This window comes from Carcharodon carcharias, chromosome 1 (genome assembly GCF_017639515.1).
Source record: "Carcharodon carcharias isolate sCarCar2 chromosome 1, sCarCar2.pri, whole genome shotgun sequence".
NCBI lineage: Eukaryota > Metazoa > Chordata > Chondrichthyes > Lamniformes > Lamnidae > Carcharodon > Carcharodon carcharias.
The window spans coordinates 171,311,974-171,327,762 of NC_054467.1; the positions used below are offsets into that span (position 1 = coordinate 171,311,974).

Below are 15,789 nucleotides of genomic sequence, written 5' to 3' on the forward strand. Positions count from 1 at the left end.
CGCATTCAACTCCTTGACTTGATTTACCCTATGCCAGTTTGCCCGCGGTTCAGGTAGTAATCCCAAGATTATTACCTTGGAGGTTCTGCTTTTTAATTTAGTTCCTAACTGTTCAAATTCTTTCAGCAGAACCTCCTTTCTAGTCCTATCAAAGTCATTCGTACTAACGTGGATGAAGACAACTGCCCTTCCGTTTCAAGTTCCTCTCCAGTCCTTAAACCTGGCACCAGGCAGGCAACACAGCCTCCAGGACTCTCACTCACAGCTGCAGAAAACAGTATCTATCCCCATAATTATACTGTCCCCTACCACTACTACATTCCTATTTCCCACCCCCCCCCGCCAACCCACCCACTTGAATTGCTCCTTGTAACACGGTGCTGCGGTCAGCTCGTTCTTCCTCCCTGAAACTTCTGTACACAGGTCTTGTGTTGCCAAGTGGAATGGGTTTTGTTGACTGCATCGAATTTTGCACTCTGATTGGCTCTCCAACTCTCATCTCGAATAAAGTTGGAAAATCGCTGCCAAAGTGAAATCCGGCTCTCTGTCCTTTCGCTTTGATTTTGTCACTCCTTCCTATGACTGCTTATGCCTTCAGTAGTTTTTTTAGCTGCTGGAAGAGTAGTCTGGTTGTGGCGTGTCATTAGTCACTGGACTGGACTACTTTCCGTGCCTTCAGTAGATGTATTTCTCTAAAATTAACCTGTACACATTTGTGCTGGACACCATTGATTTTTTTTTTTAGATCCCCTTGGCCATTTTCACCACTGCCTCAAGCATTTCCGTTTGACTGGGGAGTGTGTGAAATGATGTGTAGTGCTGAATTTTCCAAACTTTCATGAAATGTCTGAATTCTCTGCAAATGAAGTAACATCTTTTACCAATGCTTTGATGTAGACAGAAGCAGTTTGAGAAAGATGCTTTGAAGTGGCTGTGGTCAAACTGTACCATCATTTTCTCTCTCCCAAAAGGGTACTGTTTGAAATACTCACAAAGTCGATAGCCAGGCACTCGTTTTCTATTTGTGCGTGGCATCATTCAGATTGTGTTAATGCTCTGGATACAAATAGAACTGTTGTCCTTGCTGCACGAGGGCTGCTCCAAGTCCTCTTTTGCTGATATCACACTGTAGGGTGACTTTGCCGTCGACATCATAGGGCCTCAGCACTGGTGTTGCCATCACTGATTGCTCGATCAATGAATGAACGCTCCTCATTTTGTGCCTCAATACCATTGAATATCCTTTGCAGTGAGATTGTGTACAGATTCACACTCCGACAACAAACTGGCCAAGAACTAAGTAGCTAGTTCACAAATCCTATGAATCGCTGAACAGCCTTCACATCTGTTGGTTGCTGCATCTCCATTACAGCTCGCACCACATCTGGATCAGGGCGAAGTGCTTTAGCTGTCAGTACATAGCCTATGTACTTGACTTCTGTCATATTTAGTTGCATTTTCTTTCTTGCTCACCTTCAGGTTCATCTGGCAAGCTCTCTCTAGCAGTATCACTAGATTCTGACTATAGGTCTGCAATGGCTTCTTCCATCGCATCTCCACATTGATAGACTAGCAGATCATCCATGGTCACTTCCACCCTGGAAGGTCATTGACCATCTCATGCTGTCAGCATTGACACTCTTCCAGAGCAGCGGAAATGGCAAATGACATATGCAATTATCTCCCAAATGGAATCCAGAACATAGTCAGAAAACTGTTGCTTTCATCCAACTTCACTTGCCAGAAATTATCCCTAGCCTAGGGTAGTAAAGATCTTTGCCATGGTAAGTTGAGTCAGAATCTTTTCAATGGCATAGGGCAGCAAGTTCTCTTTAAAACATTATTTAGATTCTTTGGGTCTATACACACAGTCAGCTTTCCAGGTTTTTTTCACTGCTACCAAAACTGCCAATCCGGTCTGTAGGAGTTGTTACTTTGATTACTCCCATCTTTTCAAGCTCCTCTATCTCGTCTTTCAGAATGGACTTGAGGACAGCTGGAACTCTCCTCAGTGCTGAGTTGGTCTCAAACTCTCATTGACTTCAAGGTGATATTCACCAAGACGACATACAAGACTTGTGAAAACATCTTTGTGATGTCAGGATCTGCTCAATAATCAGTGACTTGGTGTTATGTGAAACACTGCAAATCTCTTCTGAAACATGGAGGGTTACCAGTCCAAGTTTTTGACTTGTATCAGCTGAGACATGAGGATTTTGCTTAATGACCACTATCTGAAGATCATCTTTTCTTCTCCTTGAATTGGACTCTCAGCTTAGCTTGCCCTCTCTGGAGTAAGCATCCTGCCATCATAGAGTTTCAACTTTACCTTTGATGGTTTCATTATTGGGTCACCATATTGAGCAACTTCACACAAGTCTGTGAAGTGCATGATGTTGCACATAGCGCCAGTGTCAAACTGACACTTCATATTCACCTGATGCTCTTCTTCTGCAGTCATCATTCCAACAAGTAATAAACCACATTTTACCTCAAAACTTGACGATGCCAATATGTTATTGGGTGGAGAGTGATTCACCAGAATCATGGTTAGACATCTCTCCAACAACCATCCTTATAGGCTTGCTTTTCTTCTTTCCAGCAAAACACTTGCATGCAAAGTAGTTCTGCTTCCTACAACTAGAGCACCACTGTCAGCAGTCTAACAGGATCTGTGTGAAGAGAAACAGTTAATGTTTCAGATTGATGGCCTTTCATCAGAACTGAAAGGTCATAGACCTGAAATGGCAACTGTTTCTCTCTCCACAGATGTTGCTCGACCAGCATAGTATTTCCATTATTTTCTGTTTTTAACCCCAACTTTTGTGATCTGCTTAATGGTGCCATCTGTTCTGTGACCATTTTGTGTGTCAGTAAATATTGTTACTTTTATTGACAGCAATTCCAGAATGCTCCTAAGAAACCAACACAAACCCACCTAGAGTTCAAAACTCTAATACAAACCACGTTCAACCAATGAGTGCGCTCTTTAAAAAAGCAGCACAGCTATAATGGGTTACAGGAATTGATATTACTAGAGGAATTTAAAACCGCTTAATTTTCAATCTCAAAATGCACTGAGCGGGAAGTCCTCACAGCCCAGGATGCAGCAGTCATGGTGGATAACTTTGACCTTACACACAGGCCTAGCAACTCAGGCAGACCCTTATCAAACCACCCCAAAACCCTTGGAAAGATAAGGGAGAACCAGATAAGAAGTTACAAATGGGGGTGCAAGAAGTCGTCCCCAAGTCTGAAAGGAGAACATCTGGAGACTGGTGTGTTTCCACTGTAACAAAATGTTGGGGTCCCTACCCAAAATCAAGGCCAGCTATCAATAATTACTCACCATAGGGGTTTTAGCCACCCGATTCCCCGAGGCCATTCCCCTCAAGAAAATCACAGCCAAGGCCATGATTGAAGTTCTTTACCCGGTAAGGCCTGCCGAGAGATCTCCAATCAGATCAGGGAACCAATCAGACACTAAATATCATGATTAGGACCAACTGCTCCAAATATCCAAATGACTGGGACAAGGGTTTAGACTTCCTGTTTGCTACCAGGGCTCCCCGAACAAATCCACTGGCTTCAGCCTCTTTGAATTAATTTACGGGCATGAGATGCTGGGCTCTCTGAAGCTACTAAAAGAAAAGTTTCTGGAGCACAAGGAAGACACTTTCATGTTGGAGTACATCTCCACCTTCCAGGGATGGGTCTTAAAGGCCTGTGCGGTGACCAAAGAGCATTTTGAAAGCTTCCCATCAAACTATGAAAATACAGGCAGCCGGGTCTGAAGTCCAGGCTCTCCAACCAGGAGACCATGTCCTAGTGCTGCTGCCCTTAGCCACCGACCCAAGTTCAGTGGCCTGCATCGAGTGACCAAAAGGATCAGCAAAGTCAATTGCCTGATCCACACCCCAATAGCAGAAAAAGTGCATTGGTTATACCATCTTAACCTGCTAAAGAAATATTACAGCTGAGATCTCAGTCAATTGGTGGGTGCGTGCCAGAGCATGGAAATATCTGAGGGCAGCCAGAAATCAGCTGAGAAGAGGGGTCCACTGGCTGAACCTGTGGCTACCACGGTGGCAAACAAGACTTGAATGTCTGGTTAGCACACCTGACCGAGAGCAGCGGGAGGATGCAGCCACCCTGCTCGTAAAACAAAGAACTCTCTAAGGACCAGCCAGGGTCTACCTCACTAAGAGTCCACAACTTGGACATGGAAGATACTCCACCGATAAAACAAAACCCCGACCGGCTGAGCTGCGACAAGCTGGCTCAGATCAGGCAGCAAATCCAGTACATGATAGAAAACAATATAATTGAGCCTAACCAGAATAGTTGGAGCTACCCCTTTGCACTGGTCCCGGAGCCAGATGGAACAGAATAATTCTGCATTCACTACCAGAAAGTAAATGCATTTGGAGGCCAACTACTACCCAATCCAACACCTTGAGGTTTGTATAGACAAGTTGGGTCACGCGGCCTATATCTGCAAAAATTAACCTTTTAAAAAGTTACTGCTAAGTCCGCATGACGCCCAGGGCAAGGGAAACCCTGGCCTTTATCGCCACAGATTGCTTATAATGGTGTATGGTCATGCCCTTTGTCCTTAAAAATACCTTAGCAACCTTTCAGATGTTGGCAAACCAAATAGTAGCTGGGATCAGCAGTTGTGCAGTGTACCTGGATGACTTGAACATTTACAACAGCACCAGGAATGACCACTTTGACCACCTGGAAGCAGTGTTCCAGGGTCTGAAAAGGACCAACCTCGTAATGAACGTGGCAAAAAGCGAACACGCAAAGACCAAGGTGACTTACCTGGGACATGCCTCAATCAAGTTGGGGGGGCCAAGTGGCAAGCCTAATTCCAGCAGAGCCATGCCCTCTTTTTGTCATGAACTGAAGACTTGTGCCTTGGGGGCTGGCTTCAGTTCACTGTCAGAGTTTTTAAAATGGACCTATGAACTGCACAGCCTCATCGCCCAACAATGCTCACCACCTCGTCTTTGCCTCTAACTGTGCTCACACCCTCCCCTCGACAATGCTCACACCCTCCTCACTCCCCTGATAACATTCATCACCACTGCACCCCGCCAACGCCCACCCAACCTCCCAACAGTACTCACCCCTTCCCCCACCAACCTTTTTAGTATCTCCCATCTATTTTTAAATCCCATCTAGTATACTGGTAACAAATGGATCAGATCAAAGCTCTGCAGTCCTGCCACGTCCAATTGTGAATGGTGGTGGATAATTTAATTAACTGGGGGAACAGTCTCCACAAATATCCCCATCTTCAATGATGGGGGAGCCCAGCACATCATTGCAAAAGATAAGGCTGAAGCATTAAGTGCCAAGTTGATGGTCTCAGCCGCTTCCTGAGGTCCCCAACTCCTGCAGCAGTGTCCTGAAGCTGAGATGATCGGCCTCCAATGACCACAACCATCTATTACAGATGCCTGTCTTCAGCCAATTCAATTCACTCCAAGATATCAAGAAATGACTGACGGCACTGAATACAGCAAAGATTATGGGACCTGACAACATTCGGGCAATAATGAAGATTTGTGCTCCAGAATTAGCCATGCCCCCAGTCGAATCTAAATCATATATAAGGCAGCAACCAGAATAGGCCACTACAGAACACCATGCACACATCAGTCCAGTGTTGAGAAAGCTTCTTTTCACAAATATTCTTGGCTTTATGCTCTCCAACCATCTCTTTACGCATGTGCTCACGTTTCCATTATTACACACTCCATCATTTTTGCCAAAAGCCTATGAGGTTTATCAAATACTTTTTTTTTATTAAAAATAGAAAATGCTGAAAATACTCAGCGGTTCAAGCAGCATCTTTGGAGAGAAAGCAAGTGGTTTTAAATCAAAGACCCTTCATCAGATTTCCAGCAACTGCAGTATTTTGCTTTTATATTTTTTGAAAACCTATTTAAGCCACATCCACTGAATTTCCATTATTTACATTGAAGAATTCTAAACAGCCAGTGAAGAATAATCCATTAAAATTTCCTGCCAGCTGGCTATAATTCAGTCATGTTCTTTCAAGCATAGTAGTTTCACCCCCATAATATAGGTTTGATAATTGACCAACTGAAGATGGTAGTAGCCCTTTTTTTAAATAGTCTCAAACCAGAATGGCTCAGTCACACAAGGATAAAAACTCCAGATATGTCACTTGATCCTTCTGTTGGGTAAAAGGAAAGTTGCAACTGATGGGTGTACACCTTCTGGTGTTAAAGTTAGCCTATGGTTGCTCGTTCTTCCAGGTATTTATGGAAATATGATGCTGTGGCTTTAATTGAGACCTGGCTCAAAGGAGGGCAGGACTGGGTGTTAAACATTCATGGATAAAAGATGTTCAGGAAAAAATGGGAAGGGAAGAAAAAGGGGGAGGAGTGGTGGTATTGGTTAAGGAGAGCATTGCAGTACTGCTGAAAGAGAGGACATCCCAAAGGGACGGAATCTATCTGGCTAGAGCCAGGAACAAAAAAAGATGCAAATACATTACTCATTGTACTTTATAGGCCAACAACTAATAGAAAGTATGCAGAGGGTCAAATTTGTAAGGAAATGACAGAGAGATACAAGAATTGCGGAATAGTTATAAAGGAGGGACTTTAATTATCCAAATCTAGACAGGGATAGTAGTAGTCAAGGATAGAGAAGAGCATGAGTACCTAGAATGTGTTCAGGAAAATTTTCTACAGCAGTATGCTACGAGGGGAAACACTGCTGGGCCTGGTTCTTAGGAATGAAATGGGTCAAGTGGATCAAATATCTGTAGGAGACATTTAGGGGGCTGTGATCATTGCATCATGTGGTTTAGGTTGGCAATGTAAAAGGATAAGGAACAATCCAGACTCAGAATAATTAATGGAAGGAAGGTTTCAATGGAGTGAGAATGTATCTGGGCCAAATGAATTGGAATCAAAGGCTGGCAGGAAAAGCAATAACTGAACAATGTGCTACCTTTAAAGAAGAGACTGCTTGAGCAGAGTCAAGAACAGTAAAAGGGTGATAAAAGGAGAAGTAGGGCGAATTAGGGACCAGAAAGAGGATTTATGCATAGAAGCAGGGGGGAGCTGAAGTGTTAAATGAATAGTTTGCATCTGTCTTTATTAAGTGAGAAGGTGCTACCCAGGCCATGGTGAAAGAGGAGGTAATTAATACAGTAGTAGAGTTTAAAATTGATAAGGCGAAGATATTAGATAGGCTGCCTATACTTAATGAAGATAAAGCACCAGGGCTGAATGAGATATATCCAAGGATACTGAGAGAAGTGAGTGGAAATTGCAGAGGCCATAATTTTGAAGTCCACCTTAGACGCAGGGGTGGTTCCAGGGGACTGGAGAATTGCAAATGTTACACCCTTTTTTGAACAAGGGTGTAAAGACAGTCCAGTCGCTTTAACTTAAGTAGCGGGGAAACTTCAAGAAACAATAATTCGGGGCAAAATTAATAGTTACATGGACTAAAGTGGATTAATTAAGGAAAGCGAGCTCAGATTGAAGAGAAAATCTTGTTTAACTAACTTGCTGGAATTTTTTCCCAACTGAGGGTTGTTGAGGGCAATGCAGTTGATGTAGCATACATGGACTTCCAAAAAGCATTTGATAAAGTGCCACACAACAGGTTTGTGAGCAAAGTTATAGCTCATGGAATAAAAGGGAAAGTAACAAAATGTATAGAAAATTGGCTGTGACAAGAAACATCGAGTAGTGGCTATGGATGTTTTTTAGATTGAAGAAATGTTTGTAGTGGAGTGCCCCAGGGGTCAGTGTTGCTCTTGTAACTTTCTGCTCTTCCCGATAGATATTAATGACCTAGACCTTGGTGTACAGGGCACAATTATAAAAACTGCAGATGATACAAAACTTGGAGGCATTGCAGACTGCGGGGAGGATAGTGCAGAATTTTAAAAGTGCATAGACAAGTTGGTGGAATGGGCGGGCAAGTGGTAGATGAAGTTCAACGCGGAGAAATGTGAAGCAATTCACTTTGTTAGGAATAACAAGGAGAGACAATATAAAATAAAGGATACAACTCTGAAGGGAGTGCAGGAGCAGAGGTACGTGGGTATATAAGTCATTGAAGGTGACAGGACAGGTGGAGAATGTGATTAATATAGCATACAGTATCCAAGGCTTTATTAATAGGGGCATAGGGTACAAAAACAAGGTGATTATGTTGAACTTGTATAAGACACTAGTTCAGCTTCAGCTGGAGCACTGCATCGAATTCTGGCGCCGCACCTTCGGAAAGGTGTGAAGGCAATGGAGTGCACAGAAGATTCACAAGCATGGTTCCAGGATGAGGAACTTCAGTTATGAAGATAGATTGGAGAAATTTGGACTATTTACCTTGAAGAGAAGGTTGACAGGAGATCTGACAGAGGTATTCAAAAATCATGAGGAGTGTGGACAGAGTAGATAGGGAGAAACTGTTCCCACTCGTGAAAGGATTGAGAACGAGATGGCACAGATTTAAAGTAATGGCAAAAGAAGCAAAAGCAACATGAAGAAAAGCTTTTTCATGCAGTCAGAGGTAGGGGACTGGAACGTACTCCTTGACAGTGTGATGGAGGCAGGTTCTATCAAAAGGGAATTAGACTCATCTGAAAAGGAAGAATGTACAGCATTATGGGGAGAAGGAGGAGGAATGGTCCTAGGTGAATTGCTCATTTGGAGAGCTGGTTTAGTCACAACAGATCGAATGGCTACCTTCTGCACAGTAGCAATTCTGAGATTCTTAATCTCTGATGCATTTGTCATAATTACCCTGTCATCCCTGTAGGGGGAGATGGTGGCATAGTGGTATTGTCAGTGGGCTGGTATTCCAGAGACCCACAGTAATGCTCTGGAACCTGCATTCGAATCCCACCATGGCAGGTGGTGAAATCTGAATTCAATAAAAATCTGGAGCTAAAAGTCTGATGATGACCATGAAACCATTGTCGACTGTTGTAAAGACTCATCTGGTTCACTAATATCCATTAGGGAAGGAAATTTGCCATCCTTACCTGGTCTGGCCTACATGTGACTGCACACCCACAGCAATGTGGTTGACTCATAAATGCCCTCTGAGCAGGGGCAATAAAGGATGGACGAATAAACGTATAAAAAAAATTCACCTCAGGTACATTCATGACTGAAATCAGATCAAGCAGTCACATTAAGGAAACACTAGATGGCATTGTCACAGGGTCTACAGTAATATCTTCAAGGGGCTCAAAATTCAAATTGCAATGGCTGCACATGTAAACTGACAGGCGTATAAAACTTAGCACTTCATTAATCTGCAGAATCCTACTTTAAAGCAGCTAACTCTCACTGATTTCCAACTATTGTATGGTTATTTTGTTTCTGATACCATTCAACTGTTACAGCTAGTTAAAAACAGTTCTGATACTCCATGAAAACATCAACTTTTTACTGCCCAATTTAAATGGGCAGTAAACTGTAAATTGCCCATCAATCTGGCAATGCGCAGAGCACATTTTCCACATCTGAATAGTGCAAAGCCAGGAACCAATTACTTATACTATCAAATACTATTGGGGTTATCAACATCAATTTTAGGTAACATGTAATAAATACATTGGACTCTTTACCAGATGATTAGCATTGGTGTTTCACTATGGAGTGAGGATTCAATCCATCACTTTCTGACGGAGAGATGGAAGAGTTATCACTGAGCCATGGCTGACTTTATAAAAATACCATTCAAATCTATGTGTGTACAGCACATACACCAAAATGAGGCCAGAGATCATAAACTATAGCTTTGTAGGAAATACTTTAGATGAATCAGTACTCCACGCTACTTGGAAGCAGCACCAAGGACATCAAGGGTACAGAATGTACTTTGGATGGGGGGGGCTTCAATATCCATCAGCAAGGGTGGCTCAGTAGCACGATTACTGACCGAGTCCAGAAGGACACAATTACCAGACTGGACCTGTGGCACGCAGTAAACCAACAAGAAAGAAAAACCTACTTGACCTTGCCCTCACCAATCTACCTGTAGCAGATGCATCTGTCCATGACAGAATTGGTAGGAATAACCACTGCACAGCCCTTGTTGAAAGGAAGTCCCAACTTCACATTGAAGATACCTCCATCCTGAAGCACTACCACCATCCTGAATGGGATAGATTTCAAACACAACTAGCAACTCAAAACTGGACATCCATGAAGCACCGTAGGCCATCATCAGCAGCAGAATTGTACCCAACCACAATCTGTAACTTCATGGCCCAACCTATGCCTCACTTCTGCATTATAATCAAGCCCAGTGATCGCACCCTGGTATAACTGGAGTGCAAGAAAGCATACCAGGAGCAGCACCAGACACACCTAAAAATTTGCTGTCAACCTGGTAAAGTTACAACACAAGGCTACATGCATGCCAAACAATGGAAGCAGCATGCAACAGACAATCAAGCAATCCCACATCCAAATTTTCAGATGAAAGCTTTGCAGTCATGCCCCAGCCAGTCATGAATGGTGGTGGACTATTGAACATCTAACCGGAGGCGATGGCTCCACAGTGCTATGGGCACTGACAGCATTCAAGCTGTAGTATTATTATAGCTCCAACAGTAATAGTTCTAAGTGCAGCACCAATAATACTCAAGAAGCTTGACACCAGCAGCCCGCTTGATTGGCATCCCATCCACTACCTTAAACACTCACGTCCTTCACCTCTAATGCACAAGGGCTACAATGTGTACCACCTACAAGATACTGCAGTAACTCACCAAGACTCCTTCAGCAGGGAAGTAGGTGTACAATAGAACACCACATGCAAGACCCCTTCCAAGCCACACATCACACATATGGGCATACATATCAGGAAAGGATTGACAGGTGGATCTCTTTTCTTGGAGCTATATCATCATTCCTTCACTGTCACTGGGTCAAAATCCTGGGACCTCCTTCATGAACCTACAACACATGGGCTGCAGCAGTTCAAGGTGGTGAATTACCACTGTCTTCTCAAAGGCAATTAAGGGTGGGCAATAAATGCTGGCCTTTTCAGTGATGCTCACATGGCATGAACAAATAAAAAAAAAGGTTATCGAGACAGCTACTACTGGAACAGAGAAAGCTACCAAGAGATTTAACAGAGGTTTCTAAAATTATGACCAGTTTTGATATGGTGAATAGGGAAAGGGTATTTTCTCTGATTGAGGAGTCATGATTGGGGTGATCACCAATTTAAAAAACAGTGCCAGCCATACTCCAGTGGGTAGCACTCTTGCCTCTGACTCAGAAGGTTGTGGCTTCAAGTTCCACTCCAGACACTTGAGCAGTTCCAGGATGACACCCCAGCACAGCACTGGGGGAGTGCTGCACTGACAGAGGTGCCATTTTTTGGATGAGACATCCAACCAAGGACTAATCTCTCAAGTGTATGTAAAAAATTCCATAGGTTTATTTTGAGAGTGGGGAAGATATTCCCAGTGTCTTGTGCAATGTTTATCCCTCAATGGATATAATTGATTATCTGGTTATTTATCACACTCCTGTAATGTGGCAACTTAATGCATCAGTTGCAAAGCGCTTTGGGATATTCTGCAGTCACGAAAGGCACTCTATAAATGCAGATCTTTCTTTCAAAGAGAGTGAGGACAGCGATTCGAATTAAGTGTTGAGTGCAAAGATTTTTAAATAGAATCTTTGCCCAGGGACTAATTGAGAAAAATACAATTGCATCCTCAGCAAGAAGGTGATGTGGATAGATGTTTTGATTTACACTCACAAATAGCCAACATTGGCAAAACAGGACAAATTGTCTCATTTGGTCTTATCAACTTCCAACATTCTCAAATCAATCAAAACGCTAATGTAATATACAGGTATTGGACAAAAACATCAATGTTATGGGGTGGAATTTCCTGTGAATTTGCAAATAAATTGTACTATTTTCTCAATGTCTCTTTTATTTATTGTTTCATGGGATATAGACATCACTGGCAAGGCCAGCATTTGTTACCCAACCCTAATTGCCCTTGAACTGGGTGGCTTGTTAAGCCATTTCAGAGGGCAGTCGAAAGTTAACCACATCACTAGGGATTTGGAGTCACATGTAGACCAGACCAGGTAAGGATGGCAGATTTGCTTCCCTAAAGGACATTAGTGAACCAGATGGGTTTTTACAACAATCGATGATAGTTTCATTATCATTAGAGACCAGCTTTCAATTCTAGACTTTTTATGAATTGAATTTAAATTCCACCAGTTGCCATGGTAAATTTGAGCCCAAGCTTCTGAATTACTAGTTATTGCCACTACACCACCATCTAGTTATACCCAAATTTCCCCATTTAAGCCCACCCTCTACTTATTATCTATTAACCAATCCTCTAATTATATAAAATATTACCCCAACTCCATGAGCTCTTATCTTGCCTATTACCCTTTTGCATGGCACTTTATCGAATACCTTTTGGAAATCCAGGTATACATTATCCGCTGGTTCCCCTTTATCTACCCTACTAGTTACAACCTCAAAAAACATTTCTCAAACAGGATTTCCCCTTAGTAAAAGCATATTGATTTGTTCTAATCATACTATGCTTTTCTAAGTGCATTGTTAAGACTTCCTTAATTATAAATTCCAGAATTTTCAGTATATAGTTGGCCATAAACAAGCAAAAATCATTGTGAACAATCAGGGCCTGAAACAGTTCAAACTTACACCATATTTTTCTTTTAAGTTTTAAAAAATGAAGTTTCAAGTCATCAGACATAGCATGCTTATACGCAATCGTGAAAGTTTTTCAATTAACAGGATTCAAATAGATGAGGATATATAGATTATTATGAGCCATGATTCGTTAAGCACAGGGGTTGATAGGCGAGCATAAAGGAGCGAGAAAATTCGAGCATGTTGTAATTATTTACCGAACACGCTTACACCTGAGTTTCCTTGATATTTCATACCGGGTATTTGCTTTGCGCCCCGATTACATGTTTGAGTGCAAAGACGCAAGAAATTCCAGGCCAAATCTTCCAGTAGATTCCACCATGAATTTAGCTGCCTAATTCCAATTATTCAAGACTATTTATTTTCTTAATGGCTTGAAGAAAAGTCTACATTTATTTGGAAACAGGACAAGAGCGGGTGATTGAGTTACCAGATTTCAGCTATGCCACTGCCTACACCTGCCCCGGCCGGCCGCAGGCCGCCCACTGCCACAGTTTCTCTGACCCACTCTACCTTTTGGTCTAAAAACTGCAGCAAGTGTCGGGACTTGAACACACAGCACCCGGTCAGGTGCATGCATTCTACCATTGAGACGGGAGCCAGGTCCGGCCTGGCCTGTGCGCAGCCAGCCAGTGGAGTGCAGCATGTAGAACTGTACCTGCTCTGTTCCTGTGATCCTCACTCCAATTCAGGCTTCGCGTCTCCACGCCTCAACCAGGACCGCGCCATCAGGCAGCACTACACATGCGCACAATTCAACATGGCGCGCTCAATTACGTCACAGCAGAGTTGCTGAACTTCGGACTCCTAGAGCAACGCCGCCTAGCAACGGAAAAACACATTTGTAGCAATACTTGGTGTGGCAAGTTTAGATTTCGTCCCTCTGTTGCAAAATATCAAGAACTGTAGTGTATATATATATATATATATATGTTTTCCGTAAATTTACTCAGACTTGCCATTTCAATATTTTAAAATTTCTGAAATTAAGCTATAACGCAAGAGTTGTTCGTTTCTGTTCTATGTGGTGCATTTTTGCAGGGGCAATAAGGAAGCCTTGGAAATTGAATAGTAAATGGCCTAGCGTAACAAATGGATATCATTGATGTCTTGTGTGGTCAGAACCTTACCTCAAGGTCAAATATGACACTATCACGAACTGATTCAGCCTCAAACAGTTAGTCATAGGGGTGATACAGCACAGAAACATGCCCTTCGGCCCATCGTGTCCGTGCCGGCCATCAAGCAGCTATCCTAATCCCATTTTCCAGTACTTGACCCATAGCCCTGTATGCAATGGCGTTTCAAGTGCTCATCTAAATACTTCTTAATTGCTGAGAGGATTCCTGCCTCTATCACCCCCTCAAGCAGTGTGTTCCAGATTCCAGCCATCTTCTGGGGTGAAAACATTTTTCCTCAAATCTCCTCTAAACCTCCTGTGCCTTACCTTAAATCTATGCCCCCTGGTTATTAATACCTCCACTAGGGGGAAAAGTTACTTCCTATCTACCCCATCTATACCTGTCATAATTTTGTATACCTCAATCAGGTTCCTCTTCAGCATTATCTGCCAGGGAGAAGGATAAAATAAGTGGTTAGAGTGGGGTGTCTTGGGGAAAAGGAACACTTTGGCATGGGGTCCATACGAGTAGAGGAGTAGGGGGGAATGCGACAAGACTGTGGGATCAGGGGAAGCAGGGATTCTGCCAAGACTGTGGGATCTTGCCACCGGGAGGATGTGCATACTGCGCATGCATTAATATGAAAGATCAAAAATAAGGAACAAAGTCCATCCCGCAGCAAACAATCCAGGACGACTACCTCAAATTCTTCTTCTCCCAAAGAAGAGTCATGTTGGACTCAAAACGTTAACTGTTTCTCTCTTCACAGGTGCTGCTGGATCTACCAGCATTTCTCTTTTTATTCCTGCCATATATATACTGTGGCTACAAGAGCAGGTCAGAGTCTTGGAATTTTGCGGAGCATAACTTACCTCCTAACTCCCTAAAGCATGTCCACCATCTACGGGCACAAATCAGGCATGTGATGGAATACTTCCAACTTGCCTGGATGAGTGCATTCCAACAATACTCAAGCAGCTCGACAAAATCCAGGACAATGTAGCCTACTTGATCGGTACTCCATCCACCACCTTAAACATTCAGTCCCTCCACCACTGTAGCAATGGTGTGTATTATCTATAAGATGCACTGCTGCAACTCACCAAGGTTCTTATGACACACCTTCTAAACATGCAACCTTTACCACCTAGAACAGCAGACACATGGGAACATCATCACCTGCAAATTCCCCTTCAAGCCATACATGATTGGAAATATATCACCCATCCTTCCCTGTTGTTGGGTCAAAATCCTGGAAATCCCTTCCAAACAGCAATACCTACATGACATGGACTACAGTGGTTCAATAAGACAGTTCACTATAACCTTCTCAAGTTCAATTAGCAATAGGCAATAAATAAAGGCCTTGCCAGTGGCGCTTGCATCCTATGAACAAATTCAAAAAGTCATCGGTGATTTTGATAAGAGCCATTTTGCTCCTGTGGCAGGGCGAAACTTGATTGTTGGGATTCAAGCATCAAGTTCCAGGAAAAAAGGACCAGGGATTTAATAGGCAAAAGTACATTCAAGAACTTTGGAGAGAAAAGGAAGGTTAGAGATAGTGCGGCTGTTTGAAAGGTCAAGGGTTGGTTTCTCGAGGAAATGGGGGATGGCAGCAGATGTGAAGAAGTGGGGAACAGAAGCTGAAAAGAGAGAACCGTTAACAATGCCAGCTGACATTGGAGCCTGGAATGGAAGTTGGATGGTCAGCAATTTACTTGGAATAGGGTCGGGGCAATAGGAGGTGGGTCTCATTAAAACGAAACTAACTATGCAGGAGGATGGGATCCTGAGAAGAGGTTCAACAGGGGGAGGTAAACAGCCAAAATTAGAAGACAGCAAGTCAGTCTGGAAGGCATAGAAATTATAGGCCAGTTAAGGCACACGGGAGTTTGGCAAAGTTTGATGGTATTTATTTTAATGCAAGGAG

General features: G+C 42.9%; 1 protein-coding gene across 5 annotated transcripts in view; it reads right to left on the bottom strand.

Annotated features, from left to right (window-relative positions):
* The window catches only part of ipo11 (importin 11), a 699,237-nt gene extending 685,743 nt beyond the window's left edge, over nucleotides 1–13,494 (bottom strand). For all 5 annotated transcript variants that reach the window (XM_041187080.1, XM_041187063.1, XM_041187071.1 and 2 more), the window contains exon 1: nucleotides 13,397–13,494. The gene's annotated coding sequence lies outside the window, so the exon portion shown is untranslated. The remainder of the gene's footprint in view (nucleotides 1–13,396) is intronic.
* Nucleotides 13,495–15,789: the final 2,295 nt, after the last annotated feature.